This window comes from Podarcis erhardii (assembly GCF_964252035.2).
Source record: "Podarcis erhardii genome assembly, chromosome: Z".
In the NCBI taxonomy this organism is placed as follows: domain Eukaryota; kingdom Metazoa; phylum Chordata; class Lepidosauria; order Squamata; family Lacertidae; genus Podarcis; species Podarcis erhardii.
The window spans coordinates 19,594,189-19,615,271 of NC_138504.1; the positions used below are offsets into that span (position 1 = coordinate 19,594,189).

The following is a 21,083-nucleotide window of genomic DNA, read 5'->3' on the forward strand; positions in this document are numbered from 1 at the left end:
CTAGTCCACATTTGTCACAAGCTGATTCAATGTTGGAAGTGTGCGATTTCAGTAAGAAATCTCCTGACCAGTAAACTAGCATTAAGAATCTGAGTGTTCAGAGCTTTAATAATAATAATAATAATAATAATAATAATAATAATAATAATAATTAATAATCCGCCCACACACAAACTCCACAAAATTTCTTCTTGTGCAGTTTCTTCTTGTTTAATACAGCCATACGATAGTTATTAAAAAGTGGGCTTGCTTTCACCGCCCCCCCTCCCCGGCCTGCAAATTTTGTTTTCAGGCTGTTGGAAGAGAATAACAGATTGAGGGTAGAAGGTTGATTCTGGAAGACCAGTCAAGGCATCTGAAACTGCCTGGCCAGACCCATGTTCTACAGTTTATCTGGAAGAGAAAGATGGTGGTCTCTTCATTACTGGATGCACGGGGTTAAAACATCTAATCCTTTCCCCTGTTCAGGTCTTTATTTTTTCTCTCTTCTTCTATCTCCTGTCTCACTGGAGAGAACCAAATGCCAGGATCCCACACTTGCAGTCTGTTTTAAGAGGTTAGTGGCAGAGATTCCTCTCCTCTTTTGAGCAAAGGTTGGATGCCCGCTCTGCAGCTTTTAAAGAGAGTAGGGAAGTCTCAGCTGCAGGCGGATCTTGCCCCTTCTTTGCCTGTTCCTCTAGCACGATCTGCAGGTCAAAGATATAGTCGATTACATGCTGCAAGATTTCCACTTGGCTGACTTTGGTGCCTTGCGGGATCCTCAGCACCAGCTCGCGCAGCTTGGAGTAGCAGTCATTCATGTTGTAAAGGAGATTCTTGGGCTCCTTTGTTTTTTGTTTTGGCAAGACTCATCACATTTTATTGAAGGCCTTTGCAGCAGGAGTCACTGGCCGAGGGGCTTCGTTCTGTTGTTTGTTCCCTGGGTGATGGTGAGGCTCTGATCAGAGAGGCAGCACACAGCTTGCTTCCTAGCTTGTCCTCACTGATCTGACGGGGCTGATTCCTTTCATGGCCATGAAGGAGGAGAAACCAGCAGGGATTTGCAGAAGGGCAAGATTTCCAGCCAGCTCTTTGCTGCTTTTCAAGCAGAGCACCCTTTCTGACTGTTAGGATCCCTTCCTCTTTTTTGTTGTTAAATCACTTGCTGGCTGATTCCAGTGGGTGCAAATGGTTTCCTGAAGGAGGCATTCCAGGCTGAGAGGAATGCAAATGCACCCTCAGCAAATGTGGAGTGGTTGATGTAACTGAAAAGTTCAGTGCTGGCAGGGTTTGAGTTTTGTGGCTGCAAGTATCCAATGGGGTGTTTGCGAGGGATTCAGTCTGCTTGGAGAAAAGGAATGAGAAAGCACATGAAGATTGCGGAAAAACTTGGAATGTATCATACTGCAAAGTACTAATATTGCCGTAGTAAAACAAGCCAAGTTAAGAAGAGTCACTCAGGATATTCAGGATTGAACCACACACCTTTGGTGGGACATCTTTTCAGGATAGAGCCCTACCATAGTATGTATTTTAAATGTTAAAGTTAAACATTTGTATGGGAAAAAGGTATAGGTTTTTTTCCTCAGAGAGGGAAGGAGAAACAGATTAGCTAAACATGGAAGACAGAGGTAACTGTGTTGGACCAAGGGGTGGAGTTTATGGGCAATCCGGAAGACATTTGTATTTCGAGGAGTTAGTGGTCTGACATGGTTACCCTTCCTGCCTTCTCTTCCTTCTCCCTCTCGATTTCCTGAGCCGTGTATCAGGAGATTTTTAATGCTGGATGTTTTTAGATAAGCCCCCCAGAGTCCCTTGGGAAAGCCAGCCAAATGGGTGGGGTATAAAGAAGATGATGATGATGATGATTTATTTATTACATATAGCTGATGTGCATACAGAAACTGTGCAAAAACTTGCAATGTATATATTTTAGAAAGATGATTACTACAATCACAGTTGCAAACACTTTCTTTTTGCACTTTCTAAACAGCTAATATTATTGTCCCTTGATAAAATCAGGTTAGCCTGTGATTTCTTAGACCAAAAAAGCACTAGAAAGCAACATTTGTAAGGGCAGTACAGAATTGACCAGGTGTGAAGGCTGGAGCACTTACAAGTGACGCACACAAAATGTAAGCCACAAAGAGCAACGTGAAGGTGTTTCTATGTGATGGCTATCTTTGTGCCACAAGGTATAATGTGCATATTGGTTGGTATTCCAAAACATTCTTCTCCATGTCACGGCAAAGCCTGAGAAAGGTTTGCAATATCACAAAGATGGCTGGGCAGCCAAGTAAAAAAAACAACCACCACCAAGCCAGCAGCCCCTCCTGTATGGCAATTATGGTATAATGTGCATATTGGTTGGCATTCCAAACCATTCTTCTCCATGGCACGGCCAAGTTAAAAAAAACCACCACCACCAAGCCAGCAGCACCCCCTGTATGGCAATTATGTGTGCCAGCTCTCACGATTCCATTTCTCAGAAGCAGTCATATGATGAATACAGTGCAAAGTCTCTGAGGTTTATGAGGCTCGTGCTGATCCGCTTCCTAGGCTTTAAGTTGCACCTCACTGGGTGACAGCCTATGTATGTAGTTTTCTGCCGCATTGCCCCTCCTAGACAATGTTAATCATGTGATTCAGCTTGGACCGGATGACAGAATAGTGGAATTCCCTCTCCTTGTTCAGCTTGCGGAAATCGTCTGCCCTGTGGTTGGCAGCATAGTCTATGGACCTCAGGAATGTCAGCGAGCCCATAGAGCTTGCCCAGGAGCTTGCCCAGCGACCGAGCACTAGATGAAGTTGAAGTGGCCTTCCTAGAAATGGGAGCATGGGATGCTGCAGAAAAAGGAATAGCAAGGCTGCTACTTTTCAGGGGAAAGTGGTGCTTTAAACAGCTGCGCGGCAGAACTGGAAGGGGAGGAACATTTTATTGGCATACAGGTGCTGAGGAGCATTACCTGTGGGTTCCTGATCATCAAAATAGGAAGGCCGCCTCAGGCAGCTGATTTTAGATGCCCTGAGAGGGGCAGCAGGTTGTTCATGATTTTAATTTATTATTATCAGATGTTTTATGGACAAGGAGCAGGAGAGCACTGTCCCTCAGACGTTGTGGGGGCCGGACGATATTTTTTGTGGGTAACGAATTCCTATGCCCCACAAATAACCCGGAGATGCATTTTTAATAAAAGGACACATTCTGCTCATGTAAAAATGCAGAGATTTCCGGACCGTCCGCAGGCCGGATTTAGAAGGTGATTGGGCTGGATCCAGCCCCCGGGCCTTAGTTTGCCTACCCATGCACTTTGTTGCTTTCTGCCTTGTGTGCTAGAAGAAACTGGCCACTCCTTTTCCCTCAGCAAAATGTCTTAGATCAGCTCTCAAAAGTTCAGAAGACAAGCATGATTTTATATAGTGGATGTTTCTCAAGTTTGTGCTTCTTCAGATTAATTCAAAGAGTGAAAAGTAGTGTGGCCCTTACCTGTTCTGATTCTCTCCCTATCCTCCACTTTTGCAAAGAAACAGTGGATACTTTAAACATTGCAGTTTTGTTAATTCTTAGAATTTAAGTGCCCTTCCTGGGTTCAGACGGGATGCAGGTGGCTCTGTGGGTTAAACCACAGAGCCTAGGACTTGCCGATCAGAAGGTCGGCGGTTCGAATCCCGGCGATGAGGGGGTGAGCTCCCATTGCTCGGTCCCTGCTCCTGTCAACCTAGCAGTTCGAAAGCACATCAAAGTGCACATAGATAAATAGTGCGAGTAGATAGTAGATAGTTGGCTCCCTCGGCCAATAAAGCGTGATGAGCGCTGCAACCCCACAGTCGGCCACAACTAATGGTCAGGGGTCCCTTTACCTTTACCTTTGTTCAGAAAGTGTTGGTGCTTCACAATTACTATTGTTTTGTGTTTTTGATTTTTAATTCAAGATTCTTACTGGAAGGTTTTTATTTTATGGGAGCCAAAGTTTGTGAATCACTTAATTTCTTAATTTAAAGCAGTGTAATCTAGTCTCTCTAATCCCCCAGCAGAACTCCAAAACCTGAGGCATCTTTAGTGGAGTTGTTCATTAAAATGTAGCTACCGTCTTCAATGCTGCTTTTAGACAACAAATTGTGGTCATGATGCTATAGCTAAATGGTTATGTCAAGATTCAATCTCCAATATGAACGGGCTTCCACAGAAACAAGAGGTGGCATTAAATTTAGCATTTCACAGCCTTACTAGCCCATTAGTAGTCTAAATATAACAATGAATAAAATAAAATTGGGCAGTTCTCCTCCTTACAGCCAGCTGCTTTCAAAGCATCACATCCCCAAACTGGCATTTCATTCTCTCATTCAAACATCTGACACCTTTGCAGTTGAAGGATTATTGTTGTTGGAGCCTCCAGGAACCATCATTGTAGCATTCAGTGGCAGCCAAATCTGCTAAACCAGCCACTCCTCTAAACACTAGTTTTTCTAGAATCACAATTGCTATTGTTGAGTCCAATGGGACTTATTCCTAAGTAAGTGTGTGCTGAAAGCCAATTTCAGCCAGGGTCCCAAAGTCCCAATGAATACGAGAATGTGCAGAGTGCCACCTTCTCCCACCTGTGTAGTGTCCGCTCCTGTTTAGCTGAGATTGGGGGCAGAGAGGCGAATAACAAGCAGAAAACTTTTGCGTGCTTAATTCTTGTTTGTGTGACTGCTGGTTAGAAGACCCAGATGGACAGCTGGTCTTTCCTAGAATCGCCACCCTAAATGCCAGATGTTCTTTGGAAATTAGATTATAGCTTTTTTCCAAAGCTCCTGTATCTTTCTGCTGTGCCTGTGGCTCCCACCTGCATGCTTAAGTCAGCCTTCGCTAACCTGCTGTCTTTCAGCCTGGCAGGTGTGCCTGTGCCTTTAAGGGAAATGCAGGGCTAGAAAGAAACCTGCAGGTGACAATTCCGGGGACAGAAAGGGAAACAATGGAGCCTCAAGGCATGGTCTGGAGGAGGCTGAAAAGTTGGCGGCCATGGGGTCTTTTGGATTTCCTTGGGGAACCAGGCTATAAGCTTGAATACACGTGTATTTGCAAGATTAATTTATTGGAGAGTGGGTGGTCCCCGTGGGGGGTGAAATGGGGAAGCAGAGTCCCTTTAAACTCGCTGGAGTTTAAACTGGCCAGGGGGCGGGGCTGCGATCTCTGTTTCTAACAGCTGGGGCGTCCTCGGCGTCTTCTCTACTTCCATCTGCCTGGCGCTGCGGGAGGGAGGGTGGCAATGGGTGCTTGGAGCTCGCTCGCTGCTGCACCTCCTCCTCGGCCAAGGGTGCGCTCCTGGCCACGGCTCCGCTCAGCATCCGGGCGGAGCGCATCCGTGCCCTTTTCCAAGTGCTGCGGGACGCCGGAGAGTCCTGGGGTAGGTAGGGTTCTGGCGCGGGGGGAGCATTTCGGGTGGGGGGGGGGTTGGGTAGCCGCCTCGCTTCGCCTCCGAACTCCGGAGTCCCGCGCAACTTTAGAGACCCCGAACTCTCCTCTGGCTCTTCACCCCAGCCTTGGCTGTGGCTTTGGGGATGTGTCCGGTTGGCCCTCGACCTTGGGTCCTTGGTTTCAGGAGGAAGGGCTGCTGCGCGGAGGTAGAGCTTTGCGGTGGGGGGGGGGGGAGAGGCCAGGGTTACTTTACCCGCAGTGTTTCCAGGCAGGGCTAGGGAAAGAGTCGGGTCTGAAACTGCGGAGAGCACGTGTGTATGGACATGGGCCGTGGCGTGTGGGGTTGGGCCGGGGGATGGTAGTCCCAAGCGCGCGATTTCTAGAGGGCGGGAGCCAGGCGCCCCCACGCAGGGAACCCCGTCCCGCCCTGACTAGCCGCCGCGCGTCCCAGACCAGCGTGGGGGAGCGGGATTTGCCTGCCAACCAAGCTTCTCCTGGCAAGGGCAGGCTGGGGTTAAGGGCAGTCCCGCTTGGCTCTGGTGGCCAGCCTGAGTTGACGCGCGGAACCCTTCGCGCCCTGGGCACGTCGTTGGTGGCGAGGGCAGCGCCTGGCGCGGTGGGTTGTGTCGGCCGCGCGCACTCCAGCGCAAAGAAAGGACGCAAAAGGTCCCCCCCCCTCCATTTTTTGGCTTGAGTACCCCATGTCCCATGCCCTCCTCCTCCTTGGTGCCTTTAGCTTCTATAGGGTAGGTGAGATGCAGGCAGAAGTTCCACAGGATAATCCCTGGCCTCTTTGGGTAGGGTAGAATTCCACTGGCCATGGAATTTCAGTTATTCTTGGTTGTGATGTTAGATGAATCCTATGTCTTCTTGTTTGGGAGTAAAGCCTGCTGCGCTCCCTGCAGTTTACTCCTAGGTAAAAATGTGTAGGATTATGCTGCTCTATGATAGTTTCTTTCCTTTTAAAAAACAACAACACTCTTTTCTGTACACTTAGAGGGAAAAACGTTTTTGGGTACTGCACATGGAAGGTTGGAAGCCATGGCAGCTTCTGTGGGGTAGGTGAGGTGCAGGCAGAAGTTCCACAGGATAATCCTTGGCCTCCTTGGGTAGGGTTGGGAATGTCCCCTTGTCCGATACTATGGTGGGCTCCTCACAGTCGGTACAGAACTCTGGATGCACCTGTGGTCAGATTTGGTACAGCACAGCTCCTCTTTATGTTGTGTTCTTGGTTTTCCTCGAAATGTTTCTTTCTAGAGCCCAACTGCTAACCCAGAGCAGCTGCAGAGGAGCAGGAACTTTTGTCACTAGGGGGCGCAAGACTCTAGAAATCTTAAGGGCTGCCTTTCACCAGCATCTTAGTTCTCCTTAGTCCTTGAAGTGCAGCAGCCTGCCTGGCCCCCGAGAGAGACTTTCTGCAGTGCAGCTATCCTGTTGAGTCCATATCCTGCGCAAGCTTACTTGGAATTGAGTCCTGCAGTGCTCAGTGGGATGCACTGCCTTGTCAAATGTGCCCAGGAAGAAAGCTGGCATGTGCTCCTGGGTGGCCTGGCTCTCAATATCTGGCCGCAGCTGGGCTCTCCATGGCTGAACTGGGAATAGAGCACTCTCCTGCCTGGACTTTTCTGTTGAGCTGACTAAGATGGTTTGAGTTTTCATCTGGCATAATAATAATAATAATAATAATAATAATAATAATAATAATAATTTATTATTTATACCCCGCCCATCTGGCTGGGTTTCCCCAGCCACTCTGGGCGGCTTCCAACTGAATATTAAAAACAATACAGCACTAGACATTAAAAACTTCCCTAAAGAAGGCTGCCTTCAGTTGTCTTTTAAAAGTAAAATAGTTGTTTATTGCCTCGACATCTGCTGGGAGGGCGTTCCACAGGACAGGCGCCGCTACTGAGAAGGCCCTCTGCCTAGTTCCCTGTAACCTTACTTCTCGCAATGAGGGAACCACCAGAAGGCCCTCGGTGCTGGACCTCAGTGTCTGGGCTGAACGATGGGGGTGGAGACACTCCTTCAGGTATACAGGACCGAGGCTGTTTAGGGCTTGGAAACGTACTGGGAGCCAATGCAGATCTCTCAGAACTGGTGTTATGTGGTCCCGGCGGCCACTCCCAGTCACCAGTCTAGCTGCGGCATTCTGGATTAATTGCAGTTTCCGGGTCACCTTCAAAGGTAGCCCCACGTAGAGCTCATTACAGTAGTCCTAGCGGGAGATAACCAGAGCACACACTACTCTGGTGAGACAGTACGCAGGCAGGTAGGGTCTTTGCCTGCGTACCAGGTGGAGCTGGTAGACGGCTGCCCTGGACACACAATTAACCAGTGCCTCCATGGACAACTGTGAGTCCAAAATGACTCCCAGGCTGCGCACCTGGTCCTTCAGGGGGCACAGTTACTGCATTCAGGACCACGGAATCCCCCACACCCGCCCGCCCCCTGTGCCCCCCAAACAGTACTTCTGTCTTGTCAGGATTCAACCTCAATCTGTTAGCCACCATCCATCCTCCAACCCCCTCCAGGCACTCACACAGGACCTTCACCACCTTCACTGGTTCTGATTTAAAGGAGAGGTAGAGCTGGGTGTCATCTGCATACTGATGAACACCCAGCCCAAACCCCCTGATGATCTCTCCCAGCAGCTTCATATAGATATTAAAAAGCATGGGGGAGAGGATGGAACCCTGAGGCACCCCACAGGTGAGAGCCAGGGGTCTGAACACTCATCCCCCAACACCACTTTCTGGACACAGCCCAGGAGAAAGGAGAGGAACCACCGTATAACAGTGCCCCCAGCCCCTCTAGACGGTCCAGACGGATGTTATGGTCGATGGTGTCAAAGGCCGCTGAGAGATCCATTATAGTTCTTCCTCCCTTGCAGGGTTGGAGTGACCAAGTTCTGAGGCAACACGTGCAACTTGTCTTCACCAGCAGTGTATAGGAATGTCAGAGGAGCCTTCTGCACCAGGCCAAAGGGGGACCATCTAGTTGAGCATCCTGTTCCCACTGTGACCACCAAGATGTCAGCCAAAGACACAGGGCTGCTCTGTGGGTGGGCAGAGCTAATGTACAGGGAAGAAGCCTCCCTGCCCGTCAGCACTGCTTGCATGGGCAGGACAGGAGTGCTTCTGAATCCCAGCTGCTGCAAACCGCAGGAGGGGAGAGTTGCTCTTGCGCTCCTGTCCTGTTTGTGGCTTTCCCTTAAGGAGCATCCGGGTGGCCACTGTGAACAGGATGATGGAGTAGAGGGGCCAGTGGCCAGATCCAGTAGACTCTTCTTATCTGCTCTGAATCTTCCTGCATTGGTTCCTGCATGAGTTCTGGTGTTATGAGAGGGGGAGAAAAATAATTTTCCTGCCCACTTTCTGCAAGTCTTGCAGGATTTTAGAACCTCTGGTTCCATTGCCTCTAACTTGCTTTTCCTCTAAACTTCAAAGTTCTGAAAGCTGCATATTTTCCTCCTAGGGGAGTTGTTCCATTGATACGGCTGATCTTACGAAAACGTCCTGCTTGCATTCCCTTATGTACCTGGTGGCAAAGCAAACATTTTGCTCTGTTGGGTTAAAGGTGCTATTTGAAAACATTTCCCCTCTTTTCTCCTAGATTTTTTCCATTCAAAGTGCAATAATGCCATTTTTTCCACATACACCCTGTGTTGGACCTTTGCCAACATGGTGCCCCCCCCCACGAGATGTTTTGGGCTATACCAGGTTGGTGAAGCCTTCTCTAGAACCTGGGTTTGGCTGAGTCTATCAGTGGTTAGTGGCTTGAATAGCCAAATAGAACTTCCTGTTGAAGGAGCAGTCTACCTCTGAATACCAACTGCTGGGGAGCCACTTAAGAACATCCAGGGGGATCAGGTTAGCCCTTGATGGAAGCAGGGTGCTGGACTAGATACACCTTGGCTCTGACAGAGAAGGGATGCTCTTTTGAGCAGAGGCCTCACTGTGTAGCAGCTTTCACCAAGTTTGTGTCCTTTAGATGTTTCAGATTGCAACTCCCACAAGGCCCATCATGTTGACTGGACCTGCTGAGAGTTGTTCAAAACATATGAAGAGTGACATATTCTCCCTGGTCTCTCCCAGCTCTTACTGTCAGCAAATTCTTCCTGATGTTTAGTCCAAATCTCCTTTCATGTACCTTGAAGCCATTGGTTTGAGTCCTACCCCCCAGAACAGGAGAAAACAAGCTCGCTCCATCTTCCATGTGGCAGCCCTTCAGATATTTGAAGATGGCTATCATATCTCTTTCAAATCTCCTCTTTTCCAGGCTAGACATACCCAGCTGTTTCAACCGTTCCTCATAAGTCTTGGTTTCTAGACCCTTGATCATCTTGGTTGCCCACCTTGGCACAGGTTCCAGCTAGACACTAGATGGCGAGGGTGAGCTCATGGCAAATTCAATATATTTTTCAAAACACTTTAAAAAAGTATTTTCTTTTTTAACTTTTTATTTTCAAAGTTTCAAAAAGAAAAAAGACAATTTTTTACACACACACACACACACACACACACACACACACACAGACAAACATGCTTACATTACATCACACTCCATATCAGTACCTTTATGGTGTTCCCCCGGACTTCCCTCCACCCCTCCCTTGGCTTCCAAAATTTATCTTCCTTTTTAAACTGCATCTAATTGCATTTATCCAAATTATTGTGCTTCATTTTTATCCTTTGTTATTTTAAATTACAAGTGCTATGTCAATCCTGCCAACATTTAAAAATGTTTACAGTGTTCTTTACTATATTCTTCAGAAGTATGTTGTTCTTTAGTAAATTGGTTAAACTCTTGGTGCCTGATTTTCCCGGTCCGCCTTGCCATCTCCGCATAGTCCATCATCTTCATTATCCATTCTCCTTTCAATGGGGCTCTTTCTTCTTTCTATCCCTGGGCAAGTAGTATTCTTGCTGTTGTCATCGCATACATAAACAGTACTTTCTTATCCTTCCGTAATTTTTCTCCTACCAAACCTAATAAAAAGGTCTCTGGTATTTTTAAAATATGTGTTTTATTAGTGGGTTTTTTATGTGTATCTAGATTTCTCCGTAGAGGTGTCCAATATTCCTCTTTTACTTTGCCAAAGCGCCCAAAGCCTCTGAGCACCCTAGGTTCTGCCTCTCAGTTTAGAGGACAGGCTCTGTGCTAGCAAAATGTTTCCTGGCGCTCTTCTCACAGGACTGTATTTGCAGGGATGTATCCCAAGATGCCTGATGAAGTGCTTCTGGAAGATGGAGGGGAACTCCCAAGCCATGGCATCATGAAGAGCATCATGAAGCTGCTCTTCCCATCGGCCAGTGTGGAGTTGACATTCCTGGCCACCCCGAATGCAGTGGCCCTCCCAGGTAGGTGGCATTGTGGGTCTTCTTCCAGGCAGGTGGAGCTTCTGCTGAGAAGTCCTAAGGCAGTCTGGTCTTCCAGCTGGGGTTGGGCACATGAGGCTGGGTATCTTCAGAGGGTCAGGAAGTACAAACACGCCCATCCTTCCTCCTGAGTTTCTGAAATGTGGCAAAACTGTAAATATTTTCAAATGTCTTTTTTATTAATGATTTCTTGGTTTAAAAAAGTATGTGCAATGTTTCTTTTTTCAAGTTACATTTTCTACAGGTCGGTTTCATTTGTATTTTTTAAATGTAATTTTAGTAAAGATTTTCTTGATTTACAAAGGTATGTGCAATATCTCTGTCTCGTATTCCCCCCCCCCCCGGTAACACATTTCCCCCCCATTTGTTGAGACATTAGGAAGAATAGGGGGAAAGAGGTGGAGGAGGGGAAAGATGAGTGGGGGTGGGGTGGGGGTGATTCTATTTTACTTAATATATGTGGGGTTTTGTGTCAGCGTTGCTTGTGCAGGTTCTTTGCTGTTTGCTTGTCTTCCTTTGGTGGTGAGAGAGGTTGGGGTTGGCCTAGGGTGTGGCTGTTGATTTGTGGTTGGCTGTGGCGGTCTTTGTTTTTGTGGGGTGGGTGGGTGTTTTGGATCAGGTTAGCCATATTGATTTGTATTCTTTTGGTGGATTTTTGTCATTGTCTTCTTGGGCTATATATGTGATAAAGGGGAGCCATACCTGGGTGAAAGTGTCTTCTTCTATTTGTTCCCGTGTCAGTTTCAGTTTATTGGTTCATTTTTCTAGTAAAGCTGTTTCCCATAGTTTTGGTACCATTGGTCCATGTTTACTCCTGACAGGTCTCACCAGGTTATGATGTTTCTGGCTACTGAGAATAGGTGGGTTATGAGTTCTTCGTGATTTGAGTGGGCATTGTTGTCTTGGAAGATGTTTAGTAGGGCCAGTTCTAGGGTGATTTCTAATACTTGCTTAGTCATTTTACATATTTCTCATATCTTTTTTGTACAGAAGAATTGGATTTGGGGGCATTCCCACCACATGTGGAGGTATGTGCCTGGGGAGGTGCACCCTCTCCAGCATTTTGGTGAATTACCTGGGCTTATTTGCGTTAATTTCCTTGGTGTTAGGTACCACCTGTAGGTGAGTTTCAGAGTGAGTGCTTTCCTTTTCTTTGATATGGATTTAAAGCAGGGTTTAGACCATGTTCAGGTCCACTGAGTGGGGTTAATCTCATAGGAGGTTTTTGGGGGTGGTTTTTGAAGGTTGTCAGGGCCCTGGTTGCTGCTGATTTTACTACTGGATTGTTTAAGAGGGCATGCAATTGGTGGTGTGTTAACCAGGGCATTTGGGAGTCTTCTAGTTTGTCTTGTATTTCTTGTGTTGGCAAGGGTTTGCCATTTTTATAGAGGTTGGTTAGGCGATATAAGCCTTTTGTTTGACAGCTTTTTATCTGGAGGTTTTGTGCTGTGTGATGGAATAATGGGTGGTGTGGCAAGGGAATTAGTGGGGATGGTGTTGGGGACAGTTTGCCTATTTCTGCTTTCCATGCTTTAAGCATGGTCTGTGTGTAGCTGTTAAGTATTGTGGGAATTTCCCTTAGTTTGTTTGGAATTTGGTATGCTGTGGTGCAAGTATTTTCAATTGTGTCTCTCTCCAGGTGTACCCACTGTTTTGTTTCATCTTCTAGTATATATGGGATTATGTAGCATACTTGGCTGGCAATGTATGTTGGGGATTCCCCATCGTCCCTCTGTGGAGGGGAGGTGCAGGTATTTGGGGCTTATTCTTGGTTTTTTGTTTGGAATAGGTAGGTTAGTTTTGGGAGGGTGATCATTTTGATCATGGTTATTTTGTCTGAGAAGAAGAAGAAGAAGAGAAGAAGAGTTTGGATTTGATATCCCGCCTTTCACTCCCTTTAAGGAGTCTCAAAGCGGCTAACATTCTCCTTTCCCTTCCTCCCCCACAACAAACACTCTGTGAGGTGAGTGGGGCTGAGAGACTTCAAAGAAGTGTGACTGGCCCAAGGTCACCCAGCAGCTGCATGCAGAGGAGCGGAGACGCGAACCTGGTTTCCCAGATTACGAGACTACCGCTCTTAACCACTACACCACACTGGCTCTCGAGAGAACGCGGGTGGCACTGTGGGTTAAACCACTGAGCCTAGGACTTGCCAATCGGAAGGTCGGCGGTTCGAATCCCCACGACGGGGTGAGCTCCCATTGCTTGGTCCCTGCTCCTGCCAACCTAGCAGTTTGAAAGCACGTCAAAGTGCAAGTAGATAAGTAGGTACCACTTCGGCAGGAAGGTAAACGGCATTTCCATGCACTGCTCTGGTTCACCAGAAGTGGCTTATTCATGCTGGCCACATGACCCGGAAGCTGTACGCTGGCTCCCTCAGCCAGTTAAGCGAAATGAGCGCTGCAACCCCAGAGTCGGTCACAACTGGACCTAATGGTCAGGGGTCCTTTTGCCCTTTACCTATTTTGTCTGAGAAAGTGAAGCTGATCTTGTTCCATCTCTTTAGGTCTTTGTTAATTTGCCGCCAACAAGGGGTTGTAATTGTGAAGGTATACTTTATTGAGGTTTCTGGTTCTTTGTAGCCTATGGTATCTGAACTTGGTGTGGCAAAGTTTTATCTTGGTGACGTTAGCGAGGGCATTTTGTGTGTGGGAAGCACATAGCTTCCGACTATGCAAAATTTACCTGTAGGCCCAACACCATTGCAAATGTGTTGAGTTCTCTGATTAAGGAGGTTGCTGTGTTTATGTGGTCTGGTGCTGTCATCTGCAAAGAGTCCTAATTTGTAGGTTTTGCCTTTTATTTCCACTCCCTTGATGTCTGTGGCTGCTCGGATTCAGATTGCTAAAGGTTCCAGAGCCAGGATGAATAAGAAGAGAGACCGTGGGAATCCTTGTTTTGTGCCTTTTTGGATTGCTATGGTATTTGATTGAGGATTTGCAGGAAGTTGGGGCCAAATTTCACGTTAGTACTGCTAATAGGTATTTCCACTCTAAGCAATCCAAAGCATTGAGGATGTTTAGGGGCATAATTGTCAGTGGGCGTTTAGTTGCCGTGCTGTGTTCAATCACGTTCAGTAGTTTCCTGATGGGGTCTGTTATATTGCTACCAGGGATGAAGCCAGTCTGGTCTGGGGCTATTAGTTTGTGTAGGAAAATGTTTAGGCGGTTGGCCAAGTTTGATGTGAATATATTGTCGTCTTGGTTTATTAATGAGACTGGGCGGTCTGATTCTACTTTGAGGCTGTGTTTAAGTGGTTTTGGGATGGAGACTATTTTGGAGTAGGTCCATGTTTTGGGGATGGGCCCCCCTTTTATGATACCATTGAATAGGCAGGTCATGTACGGCATCAGGGGTTCTTTGAATTTCCTATAGAATTCTTCTGTAAAGCCATCTGGGCCTGGAGCTTTGTGTGGCTTCAGGTTTTTGAGGACCATATCTATTTCCTCTTGGGTGATAGGACTGTCTATGAATTCCTGTTCCTCATAAGTTAAGGTAGGCATGGTCAGTCCTGGTGTTTATATATGAAGTGATGCATTTTCCTTTGATGAGGTTTCCCAATTTATGCCATACAGACATAATTACATGTAATGTAATTGCTTTTAAGCTATCTTGCTTATCTACAGTATAGGGTGATTCCCTGCCAACCCGTCCAGGTTGCCCTGTGTCTCTCACTTTGTATTGTCTATCGAACCAATGGAGTTGCGCTGTCCTAGCGTGTGGTGGGTGGGGAAGTAGGGGGTTAGAATTAGATTTGGGTTAAAGAGTGGGCGGGGGGATAGATTGCAGAAAATATCCTGTATGTAGTCATATAGGTTTTAATTTGGGGTTTCTTGGGCCGTCTGCCGTTTAGCTGTTTGGTCCTCAGTCTCAGCTGGTGTGGAGGGCCTTGTTTTCACAGGACTGTATTTGCAGGTATGTATCCCAAGACACCTGATACGCTACTTCTGGAAGATGGAGGGGCAATACCCAGCCATGGCCTGGTCGATCATGGAGCTGCTCTTCCCATCAGCTGGTATGGTGTTGAAGTTCCTTGCTACCTAGAATGCAGTGGCCCTCCAAGGTAGGTGGCATTGTGGGTCTTCTTCCAGGAGGGTGGAGCTTCTGCTGAGAAGTCCTAAGGCCTTCCAGATGGGGTTAGGCACACGAGGATGGGTATCTTCAGAGTTTCAGGAAGGACACACACACCCATCCTTCTTCCTGAGTTTCTGAAATGTGGTGAAACTGTTAATATGAGAGCTTAGCAAAATGAGTAATTCCTTTTTAACTAGGCCTTCGTCTTTTAACCAACTGTTGCCTACTAAAGTGGGCGGGATGTGGATTTCCTTTCAATTCCCCCCAAACATTTATTATATACTGATTTGAAAGAAAAATATTCAATCCAGGTCAAAATAGGTAGAACATCATAAATGTAGAAGCAATGGCCTAGGGGCCATACTATATAGTATTACCTGAAAGTCAACTTGATTTATTTATCTGGTTATCAAAGGAAACACTGCTGTGCAGGAACTCACATTGTGCGCCCTCTCAATTAAGGGGGGGGGGTTTGACCTGTTTCCGGTTCAGTAATGTGAACAGTTCTAGTGTGTGTCCATGTCTTACTAAACACATAACAGTGTGCTGCACAAAATAATTGAAACAATGAATTTCGTACAATAGTTTATTGTACAAAACTCACACAGAGAGGTACAAAACTTACAGACATGTACATTATTAGCAGATATGACCGCCGCTATTTTTAAGCAGAATTTGAACACGGTTTGGCATGGAGTCTACTCATTTCGAACAGTCACTGTTGATTTTCGGATCCCTGTACCACACTTGAATCAGTGCCTGAATGAGTTTCTCCATAGTCATACAGTCTACAGCACAGAGGTGGCTTTTGCGTATAGCCCACAAATTCTCAATGGGATGTACAGACGGGGAATTCTCTGGCCAATCAAGTACCTGTATTTGCTGCTCTGTCATGAATTTCTTCCCCACTTTTGATGTGTGACAGGGGGCTAGGTTCTGCTCCAGTATCCCAGTACTGTCAGGATACTACATTTCCAGCTCTGGAGTAACTCTTTCATAGTACCATTGGTGGGACATATTTTCAGGATGGAGCCCTACCATGACCAACATTTAAAATTGGCTTGGCACCTTGTGATTATACTTCTATTTGGTATTTTGACGTTGCTTATATTACTGTGTATTTTATACTGTTATATTTAAGTTAAACTTTTGTATGGAAAAGTGGTGAAATTTTTTTTTACTCAGAGAGGGAAGGAGGAACAGATTAGCTAAGCATGGAAGAGGTAACCGTGTTAGACCAAGGGTGGAGTTTATGGGCAATCAATCTGGAAGACGTTTGTATTTCGAGGAGTTAGTGATCTGACATGGTTACCCTTCCTGCCTTCTCTTCCTTCTCCCTCTCGATCTCCTGAGCCGTAAATCAGGAGATCTTTAATGCTGGATGTTTTTAGATATGCTGTAAGCCCCCCAGAATCCCTTTGGAAAGCCAGCCAAATGGGTGGGGTATAAAGATGATGATGATGATGGTGATGATGATAATTTATTTATACATATAGCTGATGTCCATACAGAAACTGTGCAAAAACTTGCAATGTTTATATTTTAAAAAGATGAATACTACAATCACAGTTGCAAACCCTTTCTTTTTGCATGGTGCCTAGTCACTGATCTAAGTGACAGCGGATGGCTGTATAGGAGCTACTCCTGGATCACACTGGGTTGATGGCATTCACTGTGCCATCAACTCAATATTTTTTTTTAAATGACCCCCCCCTCCGATGTGGGTGGAATTTAGTTCACAAGAATGGTCAATTTCAAGCCAGTGCTTTTCATAACCAAGGGGAATAGTGAATAGAGAAATGAGCCGGTTTCAGCCTTGCCAGCCCATTGAACAAGGCACCTACATAGGTGAAGAGCCACATCCACATCACAAACTTCAGGGATTTCACTAAAAACACTTTGAAAAGGAGCCCTAAGATGTGGCAATAGCTGTTGGAAAAGTTACAAGTCACTTGACATTGTCTTTGTCATTGTCTTTTGTTAGCCGTTATCAGGCCATCAGCTACAGGGTCATACACTGAAAATATTTTTCTATGTTCCTATATTGGGACAAAAAATAGAGAGGCACTAGCGGGTTTTTTAAACAAACTAAACAGCTAATATTATTGTCCCTTGGTAAAACCAAGTTACCCCATGATTTCTTAGACCAAAAAAGCACTAGAAAGCAACATTTGTAAGGGCAGTACAGAACTGACCAAGTGTGAAGGCTGGAGCACTTACAAGTGACGCACACAAAATGTAAGCCACAAAGAGCAACGTGAAGGTGTTTCCATGCGATGGCTACCTTTGTGCCGCAAGGTATAATGTGCATATTGGTTGGCATTCCAAACCATTCTTCTCCATGGCACGGCCAAGTTAAAAAAACCACCACCACCAAGCCAGCAGCACCCCCTGTATGGCAATTATGTGTGCCAGCCCTCACGATTCCATTTCTCAGAAGCAGTCATATGATGAATATAGTGCAAAGTCTCTGAGGTTTATGAGGCTCTTGCTGATCCGCTGCCTAGGCTTTAAGTTGCACCTCACTGGGCGGCAGCCTATGTAGTTTTCTGCCGCATTGCCCCTCCTAGGCAGCATGGAAACCATGTGATTCAGCTTGGACCAGATGGCAGAGTAGTGTAATTCCCTCTCTTTGTTCAGTTTGCGGAAACAGTCTGTCCTGTGGCTGGCAGCATAGTCTGTGGACCTCAGGGATGTCAGCGAGCCCATAGAGCTTGCCCAGGAGCACTGGGAAGACAGTGAAGAAAGCGACTGAGCGCTAGATGAAGTTGAAGTGGGCTTCCAAGAAATGGGAGATAATTCTTTAGATAGCAGCCTCTGACTGTAAAACTTAGTTAAGGGCACATGTCTTGTGGGGTTGAGGTTTGCTCTTCACCCTGGTGTTGTAGCTTGGACGTTTGCTGAGTGGTCAAGAGGTGAGGAATTTGAGTCTGGTCCTTCCACAGGTTGGGAAGAAGGAGGTGGCAGGCTGTCCCCAATCTGAGAACAGGACAGCACTTCCTTCTCTTACCTCCTCGTTCACCGCCCCCTTATAACATGCAGTGAATCTTCCCTCCACAGCCTTTCGCAGTCATTTTGATATTTCTACAGGATATTTCTACAAGTCCTCAGCAGAGATTTAGCTCTGCTGCGATCAGGAGATTCTGCAAATAGCAGGGGCATGAAGAATTTAATGGTTTTGCACCAAAGGCTGTATTTAGATATGGTGATTATTGTTTTGGTGTTCCTGATTATTCTGTTAGGGGTTCTGCCCCCCTCAATGTTTCTTTCACACTACATTACCTGTTCTGCCATGGAACAGTTTCCTCGCCATCTTTTACAAAGCAAATGGGGCTGCTGCAGTTGGAAAGATGCCTTACTTGGTCATATGGCACAAATGATTGGAGCCCCATGGTATTAAAGTTTAAGACACACCTGCAAGGAGCACTCTGAATGTTCTGCCATTTGGGGGCAATCAAGCTGCAGAATGTTTTAGCTTTCACAAGCTGTTGCAATGTTGGAAGTGTGCAATTTCAGTAAGAAATCTCCTGACCAGTAAATTAGCATGAAGAATCTGAGTGTTCGGAGCTTTTTTAAAAAATAAAAAATAATCCGCCCAGTCTCGCACACAAACCCCACAAAATTTCTTCTTGTGCAAAGTTTCTTCTTGTTTAATACAGCAATATGATAGTTATTAAAAAGTGGGCTTGCTTTCACTGCCCCCCCCCCCGGCCTGCAAATTTTGTTTTCAGGCTGTTGGAAGAGAATAACAGATTGAGGGCAGAAAGTTGTTTCTGGAAGACCAGTCAAGGCATCAGCAACTGGCTGGCCAGACCCATGTTCTACAGTTTATCTGGAAGTGAATGATGGTGGTCTCTTCATTACTGGATGCACAGAGTTAATACGTCTTTTCTCTCTTTCTCTCTCCTTCTATCTTCTGTACAACTGGAGAGTACCTATGGAATCCATGACGTGTTGCAAGATTTGCGTGGACAGGCGGAGTTCCCAGATCCCGAGCGCCCCCCCCCCCGTCATGTGGAATAACGACTCAAGACAATGTGCTATGGGATTAAATTGGCCACAACTTTATTAAATTTCAAATGTGGGTAGACCTTGGCTCAGGCATTGGGCGTTCTCCCTCCCCAGTCCCCAGCCAGGGACCTAGGGAGCATCAGGGTTATCCAGTGTGTGTGGGGGGGATGGGCCGGCTCTGGAGAACATATGTTCAAGCAGAGATAGCCGCCCCTGTTACGCCGCCGCCACCACAGGGGAGAGCAATGACTACCTTTCGGCGTACGGTCAAAGCCTCCCTTCAGAAACCCCTTTAACGGGGAGCCAAGTGAGGATTCCCAGGTAAGATCCTCCCTCTATTGTCTGGGCAGGTAATCCCTCCCCTACCTGGCCTGGTCTCCTTGGCAACGCTTCCCCCAGGTGGGATTGGACAACTGACTGAGGTAGGCGGAGACCTCCAGGTATCCCACCTGAGGGAAGGCAAAGCCAAGCCTATGCTGTTGCAGCCGCTCCAGATCTACGCACCTGAGGGAAGGCAAAGCCAAGCCTATGCTGTTGGAGCCGCTCCACGCAAAGGGCGCCCCCCGTTTTAGGCGGGGAGCGGTCATTCCACAGCTGACTTTGGTGCCTTGCGTGTTAAGACCCCCAAGACCTCCCCAGGTAAAGACACAATTGATGCCAAATTTAGTTTAAGGTTATTGGCATAATTTTGGCCAGAATGAAAAATGAAGATAAATGTGCTTGGGATTCTTCAAGTCCAGAATCTGGCTCTTGTGGATCACTTGTTGGCTGATTCCAGTGGATTCAAATTGTTTCTTTTTCTTTTTCCCCCCTTTTTATTTAAAAAAAATAAATTACAAACATCAAAATCCATATTTTGTAATTTAAGCCTGTTATATAGATTACCTAAATTAAAATATATCTAATTGCTCTAGGCTTCCCTTTGCTCTATATAAATACAGCGCAATTAACAAATTATATTATAAATGATATTATAGGTTCCCATAAGTTTGTTTTGCCATTCTAATAGTGATGGGATATTCTGGCAGCTGCTGTTGTGTAAAGGAATAGATTTTTCTTGTCTTTGGGAATATCATTAGATATTAGGCCGAAAGATTTCATTAGGTGATCTACAGCAGGGTTGGGCAGGATAATAGCCCAAATACCTAGAAGCATAATCAATTTCTTTTTATTTCAAAACCAAAAAAATAATAATCAAAAAAATCAAAGGTCTGCTCAGTGTGCCCTGCCATGTACCTGCAGTCCGTGATTCCGACCAACTGAGGCAACAAGTCCTCAGCAGAGATTTAGCTCTGCTGGGATTAGGAGTTTCTGCAAATAGCAGGAGCATGAAGAATTTAATGGTTTTGCGCCAAAGGCTGTATTTAGATGTGGTGATTATTGCTTTGGTGTTCCTGATTATTCTGTTAGGGCTTCTCCCCCCCCCCCCCAAGTTTCTTTCACACTACATTACCTGTTCTGCCATGGAACATTTTCATCCCCATCTTTTACAAAGGAAATGGGGCTGCTGCAGTTGGAAAGATGCCTTACTTGGTCATATGGCACAAATGGTTGGAGCCCCATGGTACTAAAGTTTAAGATATGCCTGCAAGGAGCACTCTGAATTTTCTGCCATTTGGGGGCAATCTAACTGCAGAATGTTTTAGCTTTCTCTTTAGCTTGTTGTGTGGCCGGTCCTTTTAGCTTCCTCTGTCCCTATGTGTTCTGAGGTGTGCATCCTCAGAAAAGGTTGAGCGTTTAAGTGAGGCCAAAGTTCTTTGATGGCAGGGTGTAAATTGTTGAGGAGATTATACATTTTAGATAGATATTTTCCTTTGGGCTGGATTAGAGTTCTTTTTAGTTTTGATATTTCTCCAGCAAACCCTATTTTCCTTGTCTTTCATTAAGTTGGAAGTATTGGAGCCAGTCTGTCAAATATATATGGATTTCAAAGTTCTTAATTTATTAATTTCCGCCCCTAATAACATTTTATATGTTGCCCAATTTCCCTTCATGTTTTTCTTCCTAACGCCAATGGCTTCGATGGGTGAAATGCACCAAGAGGTTGTAGGTTCCAGGAGATATTTATATTTTATCCATGGTTTATATAAGGTCTGAGTTGTGTGGCTGCATCTTCTGGTAAGGTGTTGGCAAGGGAATGAATCTGGTGCAGAAATGGAGAAAGGACACTTTTGTTGAGGGGTTTTTAAGCGTTCATGTTTCTGTACAGACATCAGCTACATGAACGCTTCCAAAAT

The 21,083-nt window shown here is 46.0% G+C and overlaps 1 protein-coding gene across 14 annotated transcripts in view; it reads left to right on the forward strand.

The window, feature by feature from the left end:
- The window catches only part of LOC309334002 (putative G-protein coupled receptor 34), a 200,513-nt gene that overhangs the window by 36,894 nt on the left and 142,536 nt on the right, over positions 1-21,083 (forward strand). For 7 of the 14 annotated variants that reach the window (XM_081848156.1, XM_081848159.1, XM_081848146.1 and 4 more), the window contains 2 exons: positions 9,662-9,774; positions 14,677-14,824. The exons of 4 other annotated variants lie outside the window; for them this stretch is intronic. The gene's annotated coding sequence lies outside the window, so the exon portion shown is untranslated. Of the gene's footprint in view, positions 1-9,661; positions 9,775-13,410; positions 13,683-13,746; positions 14,257-14,676; positions 14,825-21,083 lie in introns of those variants that run through there. 3 more of the 14 variants (XM_081848150.1, XM_081848149.1, XM_081848155.1) reach the window with 3 other exon arrangements.